Raw genomic sequence first — 12,668 nt, 5'->3', positions numbered from 1 at the left:
GCATAAATGAACTGTTAGTATTAAAAGGTAAGAAATATAGTCGTTCATACTATGAATTTCCTAGGACATCCACCAAGTAATTTTGATTTTTGTTTTTAGATTTAGTGATACTTTGATTAGCACGGGTGTCAGGGGTTATGGGGAGAAGGCAGGAGAATGGGATCAGGAGGGAGAGATAGGTCAGTCATGATTGAATGGTGCAGTAGACTTGGTGGGCCGAATGGCCTAATACTGCTCCTATCACTTATGAACTTATACAGTGTGGAAACAGGCCCTTCGGCACGCCAAATCTGCACTGACCAGCGATCACCCCGTACACGACCACTATCCTGCACACAAGGGATAATTTACAACTTTTTACCAAAGCTAAACAACCTGCAAACCGGTACGTCTTTGGAATGTGGGAGGAAACGGGAGCAGGTCATGGGGGAATGTACAAACTCCGTACAGACAGCACCTATGGTCAGGATCAAACCCGGGTCGCGGGCGCTGTAAGGCAGCAACTCTACCGCTGCCCCACTGTGCCACCCCATGTTCCTTCCTCCCTTTTGTCCTCGGAGTATTGAATGATATCAGGGTACTTGAAGAAGGGTCTCGACCCGAAACGTCGCCCATTCCTTCTCTCCCGAGATGCTGCCTGACCTGCTGAGTTACTCCAGCATTTTGTGAATAAATACCTTCGATTTGTACCGGCATCTGCAGTTATTTTCTTATACTACTCAGGGTACTTTGAATGTCTTCCCATCATGAAGTCAAATGCAAAAGATTTGTTCCACATCGTTGGCACTTTCTTACTTCCCATTATTAAATCTGCAGGGAATGAATAATTCTCTCAATTCTTATTTTCTTATTTAAATTTCCTCACATGATCTGCCTTCTCCCTCTTTACTCTTTTAGTAATCGTTTGCCGCTGGCTCTCTGAACTGAATTGAATTTAAATCCTCCGACTTCTGTATTAGGACTTGATCTTACTTCCTTGGTTCATTAATCCACACTTGTGCGGCACCTGACTCATTCATGCTGGTTCCCATGGGATACTGAAGTTGTGTATGCCATTATTCTGCCAGAGCACAACTGTCCAAATGCCTTGCTCGCATCAGCATGCACCGATTTTAAGATTTTCAATGTACAACGGGTCCAACAATAGTCATGATGCAGTTCTAGAGGACTTTGGTTAGGCTGCACTTGGAGTATTGTGTGCAGTTCTGATCGCCACATTACAGGAAGGATCTGGAGGCTTTTTGCGAAAGGATGCAGAGGTGGTTTGCCGGAATGAAGCCCGGATTAGGGGGTATTAGGTTATAGGGAGAGGTTGGACAGACTTGGATTGTTTTCACTGGAACGTTTGAGGTTCCAGGGAGACCTGTTAGATGTGAACTTTTTCAGTCAGAGAGTTGTGAATCTGTGGAATTCTCTGCCTCAGAAGGCAGTGGAGGCCAATTCTCTGAATGCATTCAAGAGAGAGCTGGATAGAGCTCTCAAGGATAGCGGAGTCAGGGGATATGGGGAGAAGGCAGGAACGGGGTACTGATTGAGAATGATCAGCCATGATCACATTGAATGGCGGTGCTGGCTCGAAGGGCCGAATGGCCTACTCCTGCACCTATTGTCTATTGTCTATTGTATAAAATTCGAGAAGTATAGATAGGGTAGACAGTCAAAATCATTTCCCCCCGGATGGAAAATATCAAATACTAGAAGGCATAGGTTTAAGGTGAGAGGGGCAAAGTTTAAAAGATATGTGCGGGACAGGATATTTTTACACATAGGGTAGTGAGTGCCTAAACCCGCTGCCAGTGACAGTGGTTGAAGAAGATACTTTAGTGGCAGTGGCATTTAAAACACTTTGGGATAGGTATATGGATATGCAGGGAATGGAAGGATGTGAGGGATATATCGGGTAGACGCACAGAGTCTCTTGCCCAGAGTAGGGGATTTGAGAACCAGAGAACATCGGTTTAAGGTGAGGGCAGAAAAGGTTTAATAGAAATCTGAGGAGTAACGTTTTCACACAAAAGGTGGTGGGAACGAGCTACCGGAGGAGGTAGTTGAGGATGGTACTATCGCAATGTTTAAGAAACATTTAGACAGGTACATAGATAAGACAGGTTTAGAGGGATAAGGGCCAGGCGCAGGCAGGTGGGACTCGTGTAGATGGGACATGTTGGTCGGTGTGGGCTAGTTGGGTCGAAGGGCCTGCTTCCACTTTCTATGACTCTCTCTATGACTCTGAGGATATGGGTTATGTGTAGGTCGATACATGGGCGGCACGGTAGCGCAGCGGTAGAGTTGCTGCTTTACAGCGAATGCAGCGCCGGAGACTCAGGTTCGATCCTGACTACGGGTGCTGCACTGTAAGGAGTTTGTACGTTCTCCCCGTGACCTGCGTGGGTTTTCTCCGAGATCTTCGGTTTCCTCCCACACTCCAAAGACGTACAGGTATGTAGGTTAATTGGCTGGGTAAATGTAAAAATTGTCCCTAGTGGGTATAGGATAGTGTTAATGTATGGGGATCGCTGGGCGGCACGGACTTGGAGGGCCGAAAAGGCCTGTTTCCGGCTGTATATATATGATATGATATGGTTTCCGGCTGTAGATATATGATATGATATGATATGATATGATATGATGGTCTTGGCATCATGTTCAGCACAGACATTGTGGGCCAAATGGCCTGTTCTTGTGCTGTACTGTTCTATGTTCTATGATCTAAAACTTGCCAGATGATACATTCCTTCCTGCCAAGTTTCTCCCTGCAGGAGCAAAGCAAATTAAAATTAAGTTGTACAACTCTAAAAAAATGTGGTTCTTTGAAACAAAAACAAACATCCTCTTGAAAGCAACTCAAGTCTACCGAAGCTATGAATGTTCAGAGCTCACCAGTTGCAATTAATTATGTTGTGTGCGTTTTTGGCTTGTCGCAGGCTCCTGTTTCTCTGTCAGATTGCTATTCAGACCCACTGGAGCATCACTGAAAGAGTCTCTCAGTTCACATTGAAACACTGATTATCCAAACCTCGATCATCACCACTCATGTGAGCAAGCGGGTCATGTAGCAGCCTTGGGAAGCAGCCATGCTGTCGAACTGCATGGAAGTTTCCTTTGCAGTTGTAAGGTGCTTAATAGCTATCGTTTAAATTCACTGTTTGAGGGAAAAAAAGGTACTTGTTGCTTAGTTTAGTTTAGAGATACAGTGCGGAACGAGGCCCTTCGGCCCACTAACTCTGCACCGACCAGCAATCCCCGCTCATTAACACACGCCTACACATACTAGGGACAGTTTACACTTATACAAAGTATACAGACCCAAGTCAATTAACCTACAAACTGGCCCTTCGGCCAAACTGACTCCGCACAGACCAGCGATTCCCAGACATCAATACTATCCCACACACACATGAGGAACAATTGACATTTATACCAAGCCAATTAACCTACAAACTGGCCCTTCGGCCCACTGACTCCGCACAGACCAGCGATTCCTAGACACTAATACTATCCCACACACACACGAGGGACAATTGACATTTATACCAAGCCAATTAACCTACTAACCTGGACGCCGTTGGACTGTGGGAGGAAACCGAAGATCTCGTAGAAGATCCACGCAGGTCATTGGGACTTGCAAACATGCAAACTCAATACAGAGCCCCCACAGTCAAGATGGAGCCCGGGTCTCTGGCACTGCAAGCAGCAGCTCTACCACTGCTCACCAGGCCTTCCTTGCTACTTTAAGTCATTGCTTTCTCATTTCTCCCATCCTCTTCCCTCGACCGACCTCTCTGGAAGGATCAGGAAATAAGGTCGATATTGTAAACAATATAATAAACGAGAAAAAAAAGTATATATATACTGAACTTTTTCTATAAATGTGTGTGTGTGTGTGTGTGTGTATATAGTCATAGAGTCATAGAGTGATACTGTGAGGAAACAGGCTCTTCGGCCCAACTTGCCCACACTATCTCCAGGTCCCTCAGGTCGGCCGACTTGGGGCTACTGACTATCCCGCGGTCTAGGCTTAAGCTCAGGGGTGACCGCGCTTTTGCGGTTGCAGCTCCTAGACTGTGGAACAGCATCCGTCTCCCCATCAGAACTGCCCCCTCCATCGACTCATTTAAGTCCAGCCTCAAAACCTAATTTCTACTCCCTAGCGTTTGAGGCCATCTGAGGGGGCGCTGTGAACTGTTTACGTATGTGCTGTTATGTTTGTGTGCCATTATAGACAATAGACAATAGACAATAGGTGCAGGAGTAGGCCATTCGGCCCTTCGAGCCAGCACCACCATTCAATGTGATCATGGCTGATCATTCTCAATGTTCCTGCCTTCTCTCCATACCCCCTGACTCCGCTATCCTTAAGAGCTCTATCTAGCTCTCTCTTGAATGCATTCAGAGAATTGGCCTCCACTGCCTTCTGAGGCAGAGAATTCCACAGATATTGTATGTTCGTTCTTGGTACCTGAACTGATGTACAGCACTTTGGTCAATGTGGGTTGTTTTTAAATGTGCTATACAAATAAAATTGACTTGACTTGACACCGGTCAACAATGTCGCAGCTACATTAGCCCCACTTGCCTGTGCTTCGTCCATAACCCTCCCCCCTGCCGGGAGGATCCCGCGCCTGGCCTTCCTCCCATGGTGCAGCGTGGCGGCAGAGGGTCAAACAAGATGGGCGTGGCCGCCGAGTTGCCGCTGCCGGAGAGGTTTCCACCCAACAGGTCCACGGCTCGCTCTGGCCAACGCAATTGCTGCCCGGGGCCCAGGCTCCCTCTCCCTAGGGTGCCAACTATCTCACTCCCAAATACGGGACAAGGTGACGTCACTGCCCCGCCACGCCCCACATGACCCCACCCACCCAGCGGCCACGTGCTCCCGCTCCTCTAATGGTGGCCGCCCGGGGCTGGGAGGCGGGTTGCTACGCAACCTCCGTTAGGCGGTGCCCAGGCCTTCGAACCTACACTGTCCGGAGCTAAAACGTCGGAAACCTAGAATGTCGGGACCTAAACTGTCTGGACCTAGAGCGTCGGGGCCTACAATATCGGGACCTACAGCGTCCAGGCCCACAGCGCTCCCCCGGGCCTAATACGGGACAAGGGCGGTCCTGTATGGGAAAAAACAATTTAGCCCAAAATACGGGATGTCCCAGCTAATACGGGACAGTTGGCAACCCTACCTCTCCCCTTTCCTGTTCCCCCCTCGCCCGCCCATGGCCACAGGGGACACTTCCCTTCCGATAAGGGTCCACAGATCATCAGTTGGAGGAGGGTTCTGGGCCCACAGGAGAGGCTGCACCCAACGGGGGTTGCCAGGCCCGCAGGAGAGGTTTGGATCGGTTGGGGGAGGGTTTCCGGGCCCACAGGAGAGGCTTGCACCCAACGGATCCACGCCCATCTAGTATATATATGTGTGTATATATATATATATAATAATAATAATAATAATGCATTACATTTATATAGCGCTTTTCATATACTCAAAGACGCTTTACAGGGATTTAGAGAACATAGGGAAGTGAATAAATAGATAAATAAGTAAACGAACAGAGAAAGGAGACAGAAGGTGAGGTGACCTTCAGTGGCTGAAGGCAGTACTGCACAGGTGAGACTTCAGTGATGTTTTGAATGTGGTGAGTGTGGAGGAGTCTCTGACGGTTTGGGGTAGTGAGTTCCATAGGGTGGGAGCAGCGATGGAGGATCTGAGTTTGGTCCGGATGTGGGGGGATAGGAGATTGGCAGCAGCAGAGCGGAGGGTGCAGGTGGGAGTGTGCCTGTGGAGGAGGTCGGTCAGGTAGGATGGGGCCAGGTTATGGAGGGCTTTGTAGGTCATGAGGAGGATTTTGTACTGGATTCTCTGGGGGATGGGGAGCCAGTGGAGTTTGTAAAGGACGGGGGTGTTATGGTCACGGATCGGGGTGTGGGTGAGTAGACGGGCAGCGGAGTTTTGAATGTATTGAAGTTTACTGATGATTTTTGAGGGTGAGCCATAGAGGAGGCTGTTGCAGTAGTCCAGACGGGAGGTGATGAAGGCGTGGATGAGGGTTTCTGCAGCTGTGGAGGAGAGGGATGGACGGAGACGGGCAATGTTTTTGAGGTGGAAGAAGGCTGTCTTTGTGATGTGTTTGATGTGTTTGTCGAAGGAGAGGGTTTGATCAAAGATGATTCCACGATTCCGGATGTGAAGGGAGGTGGATACTGGGAGACCATCAATGTTGAGGATGAAGTTTTGGGTGGATTTGGTGAGCGTTTTTGGACCAATGATGATGATTTCAGATTTGTTGCAGTTGAGTTTGAGGAAATTTGATTGAAGCCAAGATTTTATTTCAGTGATGCAGTTTGTCAGTGTAGAGTGTGTGGTGGGGAGATTGACTTGGTGGAGATGAGGAGCTGGATATCATCGGCGAAGCAGTGGAAGTTGAGACCATGACGGCGGATTAATTGACCAAGGGGGAACAGGTAGAGGATGAAGAGGAGGGGGCCAAGGACTGAGCCTTGGGGGACACCTTGGGGGAGGGGAGCGGTGGGGGATTTACAGTTGTTAATGGAGATGAACTGGTGCCTGTCAGAGAGGTAAGATTTGAACCAGGATAGGGCTGTGCCGGTGATGTTAAAGGAGGTTTCAAGTCGGGTGAGGAGAATGGAGTGATTTATGGTGTCAAAGGCGGCGCTGAGGTCAAGTAGGATGAGGATGTTGAGGTTGCCAGCGTCAGAGGAGAGGAAAAGGTCGTTTGTGATTTTGAGGAGCGCAGTTTCAGTACAGTGGTTGGAGCGGAATCCGGATTGGAAAGTTTCATACAGGTTATTGGTAGAGAGGTGGTATTTGAGTTGGGAAGCTACAGCACGTTCCAAAACTTTGGACAGAAAGGGTAGGTTGGAGATTGGTCTGAAGTTGTTTGGGGTGTCAGGGTTGAGACCAGGTTTTTTCAGAATGGGGGTGACAGCAGCGATTTTGAGGGATGGCGGGACGATGCCAGTGGACAGGGAGGAGTTTATTGTTGCAGTGATAAGTGGAGAGAGAGCAGGAAGGCAGGCCTTGACAAAGCTGGAGGGGATGGGGTCCAGAGAGCAGGTGGCAGTTTTTATTCCTGTGAAGAGGTCAGAGAGGTCAGTGGTGGAGACTGGGGAGAACTGAGGCAGGGGTTGACAGGATAAGGGGGGGCAGGTGGTTTGAGGAGGAGCAGGTGCGTTGGTGGTTAAGGTGCTGTAGATGTTGTCTATTTTGCTTTGGAAGAATGAAAGGAAAGTGGTGCATTTGTCAACTGTGAATGATTGGGAGATGGTGTCCAGGGGGCTGAGGAGTTTGTTTATTGTAGAGAAGAGTGTTTTGGGGTTTCCGGAGCCAGAGTGAATTATTTGAGAGTAGTAGGTGGAGTGGGCACGGGAGAGGGCATCTTTGTAGTGCTGCAGATGGTCTTTGTAGGCTTGGGAGTGAATTGTGAGACCTGTTTTGTTGCGGAGTCTTTCAAGTTGGTGGGCATGAGTTTTCATCATGCGGAGTTCAGGGGTAAACCGGAGCAGAGTGGGTGAAGGAAACTGTTTTGGTTTTTATAGGTGCAAGCTGGTCGAGGCAGGAGGAGAGAGTGTGGTTGTAGTAGTCAGTGAGGTCAGAGGGGCTGTGGAGGTCAACGAAGGGAGAGGCGGACATTATTTCAGTGAGGGAGGATGAGAGCGAGGTAGGTGAAACAGAGTTCAGCTTACGGAAGTTGATTTTGCGTTTTTGCCTTGGAGCTGGGGTGGGAATGTTGACAGACATGGTGATGGCTAAGTGATCAGAGAGGGTGGGGTCGGAGCCAGAGACGTGATGTAGATTTAATCCAGTGGAGCAGACAAGGTCCAGAATGTGCCCACGGTTATGGGTGGGAAAATTGACGTGTTGAGTGAGGTTAAAGCAGTTGAGTATTTCAGTGAAGTCAGCGGTTATTGTGGAGTCAGTGGAGTCCATATGGATGTTGAAATCACCGAGGAGGAGGATTGAGGGGGAGAGAGAACAGAACTGGGTCAGAAAGTCAGAGAAGTCAGAAAGGAATGATGGGTGTGGTTTGGGAGGGCGGTAGACAACTGCCATGACTAATTGTGTGTGGCCAGAGAGTTTGAAAGCCAGGTGTTCAAATGAAGGAGCAGATGAGATGGAGATGAGGTTGATCTTGAAGTCCTGTCGGTGAATTACGGCAATCCCACCACCTCGGCCTTCCGAGCGTGGTTTATTGATGTAGGAGTATCCGTTGGGTGTAGTGAGGTTGAGTGGGAGGTAGTCCAGAGGTTGTTGCCAGGTTTCTGTCAGACAGAGGAAGTCCAGTTTATTTTCCAGGATGAAGTCATTCAGAATGTGGCTTTTATTGTTGAGGGACCGGATATTGAACAGAGTGAGCTTCATGTTGCTTTGTGTGGTGTGGATGGACACGGGTGATTTAGCCAGGGCTTGTAGACAGGGGGCGCGCTCGTGTGCGTTATTGTGATGATGTAATGGACGAGTGGAAGTCCGATCAGCTGACCAGAGTGCAGGGATGGAGTGACCGGTCTGGGAGTAAACAAACTTGTGACCGGAGCCTCTGTGGATGTATCTGGGTCGTCGTATATGTATATAGACACACACACACACACACACACACACACACATATATATGTATCAGACTGATCAGTCTGAAGGAGGGTCTCGACCCGAAACGTCACCCATTCCTTCTCTCCAGAGATGCTGCCTGAACCGCTGAGTTACTCCTAGCATTTTTGTGATACCTTTGATTTGTCCAGCATCTGCAGTTATTTTCCTACACACATATATATATATGTATGAATAAGTTTATTGTTGAATGAATGGATGAATGAATAAGTTTATTGGCCAAGTATGTGCATATACAAGGAATGTGCCTTGCTGCTCCGCTCACAAATGACAACACAAACACTCGCCCCCCTGCAGGACCTATACATCAGGAGGTGTAGATCGAGAGCAAGCAAGATTATGAGGGACCCCTGCCACCCCAGCAACGGACTGTTCCAGCTGCTACGGTCAGGCAAACGCCTCCGCTGTCACGCGGTGAAAACAGAGAGGATGAGACGGAGTTTCTTCCCACTGGCCATCAGGACTGTTAACTATTATAACTCCAGGGACTAAATTTTGTCTTCTCTATATTAACTTTAATTTATATGCTGTAATTGTAACTTTTTTTTGCACAATCTGCAGGCATTGCCACTTTCATTTCACTGCACATTGTGTATGTGACAAATAAACTTGACTTGACTTGAATTCAGAATAAAGCATAAACACATCAAAACGATAAGGATACAACATTACGGTCTAAACATGTGGGTGAATATATATACACACACACATATATATATGTATGTATATATATATATATATATACACACACACATACAGTCCAGCCATTGTCAGGAATATGTTTAGATTTTGGAAACATAATTCTCAACATTGAGGTTTAAATCCATAACTTTTTAAGGCGGCCGTCACTGCATTGCACTGGCATCATTTTGCCCACCATGCCAACAACCCCTTTCCACAAGTGTCAAGTCAAGTTTATTTGTCACATACACATACACGATGTGCCACCGTTGACAACGAGCAGGCAAAATGCATGTTTCTCCTGCCATTCAACCTAATTCAGAAAGGCTCGGTAGGGGGCACACTTGGACCGAAAGCGCCACTCCCGGTTTTACAGCTTCCCCTTTAACACAACAACACACAAACCAAGTGGAAAAAAAAACATTGGACAGCGGGTGCAATGTGCCGGATTAGACAGATAACACAAAGGGCTGCGTTGGGCAATTCTCGTTGCATCATCTTGACCACCACGCCTTGTTGACGTTTTTATTGGAAAGGAATGCTGACGGGGAATAGTTAAAGAAAAAAGGAGGGGAGGCGAAGGAGAGGTGCATAAAATCGCCTGGTGTGTGTCAGACTCGGGCTGCAGGCCCGGCACCGCTGCAGTTTGCAGGCAGCTTCATTGCATTGCATTGCCAGTGCATATTGTTGCCATTTGCATTGCCAGTGCAGCGCCAGTGCCGTGCAGCGCGCGCCCGGCTTTGGAACGCTGACCTGGGGATTTGTATCAATTTGAACTGTCGCCACGTTCCATTTCGGAAGTAGCAATTTGAACCTGGAAACAGACTCTTTAAACCGGGACCATGTGAGTAACAACAACACCTTACAGCTGATCGCCTTAATACAGGGGGCTGGTGGTGGAGACTTGAAGGAACCCCCACCCCGGACGGACACCCCTAACTAATGTCGTCGTTAAACCCAGGCCCAGTTCCCCCCCCCCCCCCCCTTTCACAATTGGATTGGATTTTGAGTGTGTTATTGATCCTCGGGGGGAGAAATCCTTGATCGTCGACGACCCTTCCTTATCTCTGTGTCTCCCTCTCCCGACTCTCAGTCTGCCCGAAACGTCACCCCTTCCTTCTCTCCACAGATGCTGCCTGTCCCGCTGGGTTACTCCAGCATTCTGGCCTTCCATCACAGTGAGGAGGGGACTGGAGGAGACTCACTGTGATGGATGTTTCTTTTTTTTTTTGTGTGTTGGTTGGGGTTGTGTAATTTGCTTATTTTATTGCTTTTATTATTGGACTGTGGGTGACTAAATTTCGTCCAAAAAAACTTGTTTTTTGGATGACAAATAAAGATATCTTGAATCTTGTGTCTATCATCGACGAAACATCTATGTCTTTAAATTGTTTCCTCGTGACAGTGGCAGGTCATTGGGTTCAAAGTAGTTACTGGATTTCCAAAGTTATAAGTGAGATTAGTTAGTGTAAGGAAATAACTGCAGATGCTGGTACAAATCGAAGGTATTTATTCACAAAATGCTGGAGTAACTCAGCAGGTCAGTCAGGCAGCATCTCAGGAGAGAAGGAATGGGCGACAAAATGCTGGAGTAACTCAGCAGGTCAGTTCAAAGTATTTTATTGACTGAAAAGTGTCTGAGGCGTCTAAAAGTGTTTAAAGTGCAAGTCGTTATCAAAGCTGTAAATGTCATGTCACTTATATGTAAGGCTGCCCCCTGGTATTATCTCGCTGAATACTCTCTTGGTATCAGCTTATGTACATGTAGAAATGGCAGGGAGTTTACGACACGGAATGCCCTTTGACCCATTACGTGGTGTGTTACCCAACTCTTCCAGCACCTGATCATTGTCCCTGCGAGTGTACATCCAATCGAGTGACACAGCGTGGAAACAGGCCCTTCAGCCCAACTTGCCTATGCCAACCAGGATGCCCCATCAACACTAGTCCCACCAGCCTGCTTTTGCCCCATATCCCTCTAAACCTTTCCTATCCATTCACCTGTCCAAATGTCTTTTAAACATTGTTATAGTACATAGAAACATAGAAAATAGGTGCAGGAGTAGGCCATTCGGCCCTTCGAGCCTGCACCGCCATTCAATATGATCATGGCTGATCATCCAACTCAGTATCCTGTACCTGCCTTCTCTCCATACCCCCTGATCCCTTTAGCCACAAGGGCCACATCTAACTCCCTCTTAAATATAGCCAATGAACTGACCTCAACTACCCTCTGTGGCAGAGAATTCCACAGATTCACCACTCTCTGTGTGAAAAAAACGTTCTCATCTCGGTCCTAAAAGACTTCCCCCTTATCCTTAAACTGTGACCCCTTGTTCTGGACTTCCCCAACATCGGGAACAATCTTCCTGCATCTAGCCTGTCCAACCCCTTATGAATTTTGTAAGTTTCTATAAGATCCCCCCTCAACTGCCTCAACTACTTCCTCCAGCAGCTCGTTCCATATACCCACCACTCTCTGTGTGAGAAGGTTGCCCTTCAGGTTCCTATTAAATATTTCCCCTCTCACCTTAAACCCATGTCCTCTGGTTCTCGATCCTCCTTCTCTGGGTAAAAGACTGTGCATCTCCCCAGTCTATTCCCCTCATGATCGTATACACCTCTATAAGATCACCCCTCATCCTCCAGTGCTCCAAGGAATAAAGTCCTAGCCTGCCCAACCTCTGCCTCAGCTCCCGGCAATATCATCATAAATCTTCTCTGCACTCTTTCCAGTACTTTAGTTTGGTTTTGAAATGCTGCGCGGAAGCATGCCCTTTGGCCCATCGATCCCGCGCCAGCCAGTGATCCCCGCACCCTAACGTTATCCTACCAAGGACAATTGACAATTTGACCAAGCCAATTAGCCTACAAACCTGTACGTCTTTGGAGTGTGGGAGGATCCCGGGGAAAGCGGCACGGTGGCGCAGCGGTAGAGTTGCTGCCTTACAGCGAATGCAGCGCCGGAGACTCGGGTTCGATCCCGACTACGGGCACCATCTGTACGGAGTTTGTACGTTCTCCCCGCGACCTGCGTGGGTTTTCTCCCAGATCTTCGGTTTCCTCCCACACTCCAAAGACATGCAGGTTTGTAGGTTAATTGACTGGGTAAATGTAAAAATTGTCCCTAGTGTGTGTAGGATACTGTTAGTGTGCGGGGATCGCTGGGCGGCGCGGACTCGGTGGGCCGAAGGGCCTGTTTTTCGCGCTGTATCTTTAAATCTAAAAAAAAAACCCATACAGGTCACGGGGAGAACGTACAAACTCCGTATAGACAGCACCCGTAGTCAGGATCGAACGCAGATCTCTAGCGCTGTATGGCAGCCATTCTACTGCTTCGCCACCGTGCCGCCCTTTTACTTTAAATGTGGTG

General features: G+C 48.1%; 1 protein-coding gene across 2 annotated transcripts in view; it reads left to right on the top strand.

The window, feature by feature from the left end:
* LOC144610306 (triacylglycerol hydrolase DDHD2-like) overlaps positions 1-12,668 on the top strand; it is a 200,481-nt gene that overhangs the window by 142,486 nt on the left and 45,327 nt on the right. The window contains exon 1 of one of the 2 annotated variants that reach the window (XM_078428907.1): positions 9,700-10,139. The exons of the other annotated variant lie outside the window; for it this stretch is intronic. The gene's annotated coding sequence lies outside the window, so the exon portion shown is untranslated. Of the gene's footprint in view, positions 1-9,699; positions 10,140-12,668 lie in introns of those variants that run through there. 2 annotated transcript variants of the gene reach the window in all.

This window comes from Rhinoraja longicauda, chromosome 36 (assembly GCF_053455715.1).
Source record: "Rhinoraja longicauda isolate Sanriku21f chromosome 36, sRhiLon1.1, whole genome shotgun sequence".
Classification (NCBI taxonomy): Eukaryota; Metazoa; Chordata; class Chondrichthyes; order Rajiformes; family Arhynchobatidae; genus Rhinoraja; species Rhinoraja longicauda.
This window is presented reverse-complemented; position numbering and strand designations above follow the sequence as displayed.